The following is a 3,138-nucleotide window of genomic DNA, read 5'->3' on the forward strand; positions in this document are numbered from 1 at the left end:
ATTGGGAGCATAAGCTTTCGTGGGTAAGAACCTCACTTCTTCAGTGGCATCTGAAGAAGTGAGGTTCTTACCCACGAAAGCTTATGCTCCCAATACTTCTGTTAGTCTTAAAGGTGCCACAGGACCCTCTGTTGCTTTTTACAGATTCAGACTAACACGGCTACCCCTCTGATACTTGACATTCCCATGTAAAATGCTATTCTGCACCTGGCCTGCTGGGGGGAGGGAGGAGGAATAGATTCCTAGATCTGCTTTGCAGAAGACTGGAAAGAATTTGATCTATTTAGATTAGTCTCTGAAATATGTTTTTTTAAATATTTGGGGCTTAACAGATCGCGTAGATGGTCAAAGAGCTAATACTGCGCATGGAATAAATCACTGAGTTTGGGGAAAAGTTTTGGGAGGGGGGGCCTGATCGGTTTAGGGCTTGCGATAGTAAGAGCCAGCGCTGGGACAAAAAGCTGTTTCTTCCTCCAGCAAGACGAGCGGAGAGGGCAAGAGGCCAACGAGGGTCCTAACAGTGGAGAGACACTCCACCGGGATCCCGGGGCAGAGGGAGAGCACTGTGGCTTTAAGAAACGTGCAGCTAGTATTCCAGGGCACCTTAGAGACAGCTCACATCTATGGGGAGTTTGCAGGAGGTTCTTCCAACTAGATTAGGCTGAATGAGCGCTAGATGGGGTAATATATTAGCGAGACTGGCCGCTCAAGAGGTGTTTGCCTTTCGCGCCGCTTGGCTGCCTTGTTCTGCATGGGCTTGCCGGAGGCCAACGGGGCTGCTGCTTCTCAGCCTCCCTCCCCCGCCACGCTGGGGGGCTGCGTTGCTGCCCCTTCCCATCCCGGCAAAGCCCACCCCTGCCTGGGCGGCGTGTGCCAAGCGAGGCTCGGCTTAGCGAGCTGGGCAGCAGTGGGCAGGCGGGAGCCTCCTCCTCCTCCTCCCCAGGGAGCCAGGCAACTAGCCGACGTCGCCTGCAGCCCTGGAGCGAGCGAGCAAGCCGGGCTGGGGATGTAGGGGGGCGGTGCGGAGCCGAGAGCCAGCCGGCGGCCGCACACTAAACCCGGCTCCGGACTCCAAGTCCGGAGCCCAGTGCTGGCTGCGCTGAAAGGCACCACTTTTGTAAAATGTGCTCAGGGGGAGCGGCTGCTCCCCCTGCTCCCCCCCTAGCTACTCTACTGCCTGCAGCCTTTGTCCCAAAACTCTTTCCCTTGTGCCCCCATGTCACCTCCAACCCACTTTCCCCAACATCCGGGTTCTTATCTCCACCAGCTGCCTCCAACACCTGTAGCTTCATCACCCAGCCCTGAAAACTACGGCCCTTACCCACTGCACTCAACCCCCATCACCATGCATTATAGCCATCCTGAAGTGCAGCATTCATTGCACAGCACTCCAGACAGGAAGGCTGAGTATGATAACAGGACATACGCAAATCTGTGATTGTACCGATCCCCATCCCATCCCCTTGCCCTTTCTGTTTCCCAAGCAGTTGTATTTCTTTTCAATATATGGATTTTTTGGCTTTGAAAACATTCTTTATTATTGCATAAAGTAAAAGATACCTTAGCGCAGGAAAGCAACAGGCACTGCAAGTCAGCGTAGCAAACACAGATTCCTACTAACATTGGAACCACTGCACTTCACTCCCGTGCAGGGCACCAGACATTACTGGTGGCTTTCAGCCTCAAATTGCTCCCTCAAGGCATCCCTAATCCTTGCAGCCCCATGCTGGGCCCCTCTAATAGCTCTGCTCTCTGGCTGTTCAAATTCAGCCTCAAATTCAGGTGTTGAACCTCCGAGTTCCATTCCTGAGTGAATCTTTCACCCTTCCCTTCACAAATGTTATGGAGCGTACAGCACGCGGATATAACCACGTGAATGTTCTCATTGGCCAGGTCCAGCTTCCCATACAGAGAGCACCAGCAGCCCTTTAAATGGCCAAAAACACACTCCACAGTCATTCTGCACTGGCTCAGCCATATGGAGAGAGCAGGCATATCTATCCCACTGGAAGATGGAGATGGATGGAAAAAGAAGGGGCTTCATGTGGCTCTGCTACTAGATCTGTTGCTGTTATGGTAGTTCTGTGCTAATAGCAGGAGGGTTACAGCAGTAGAATGGGACTATGGACAATATAATCTCCATTCATCATTTATATCCTGATGCTCCAGGCTGACATTTCTTTCCCCAGTATCCTCTGCTGTAATATGGGCCATTACATTTCACAGTCTTCGGACGCTCTTTCTAGCTGATTGAATCAAAAGTTTTTGAAGTTAAACAAGAATAAAAGTGAAATGTAGTTGCTTGGTTCAGCCAATCAGTTTTCCACATCTGAATCCCATTTCTTGGTGCTAATTCCTCTTGCTCACTCTTTATTTCAACTGTGTGGAATTCTCAAGACCTTTTTGACCCTGGTTTATCATTTCCTGCTGTTTTATTGCAAAGTCATATAGGATTCATTGGGCTGACATTTCCTAATCACATACACCTTTGATTGTATCAGTGACCAAAATATGCTTTCACATATGCCCTGGCTACATCATTATAACCAAAGTCCTGTGCACTTTGCAGTTTCACAGCTCCAGGCACCTGTCCTCTGACCCAGCAAGTCTCCCTTCAAATTTGTTAATTATTTACATTTTTTTCAAAAACTTAACCTTTCTGTACTCACAAAACTTGCTCTGAGCAAATGTCCCCTTTCGTAAAATCATATTCATGCTCCCTCCATATGTTTCCTTTTTCCTCTCTCCTTGTCACTTGGCACATCCACATCACATGCTGTTCCTCATTTGCTCCTGAAGGGTGGAATAGTCTCATTGAGGCCATCTGTAAAGGTGAGTTTCTCTGCTCAAAACGTGTAAGCTCAAAACATGTTTCTATTTTAATTAACATTAGAGTTTTACTTGTTTTGTAAGGCCAAATCTTCAAAAGTGTATGTATGTGCACATTTGCTCACCCCAACAATACATGTATCATTGAGGTATTTGTGCTTCTAAACTGGGTCTGCATAAACGGGCATATACATTTTTTGCACACACTTTTGAAAATATGGATCTGAATGTTTTATTGTGCCTCATGTTTAAAGCAATTTTATGTATAATGATTTTGTTTATTGCCACATTAGTAGAATATAGTATTAC

The sequence above is a fragment of the Terrapene carolina genome, unplaced genomic scaffold, assembly GCF_002925995.2.
Source record: "Terrapene carolina triunguis isolate 2854851 unplaced genomic scaffold, T_m_triunguis-2.0 Scaffold139, whole genome shotgun sequence".
Lineage (NCBI taxonomy): Eukaryota > Metazoa > Chordata > Testudines > Emydidae > Terrapene > Terrapene triunguis.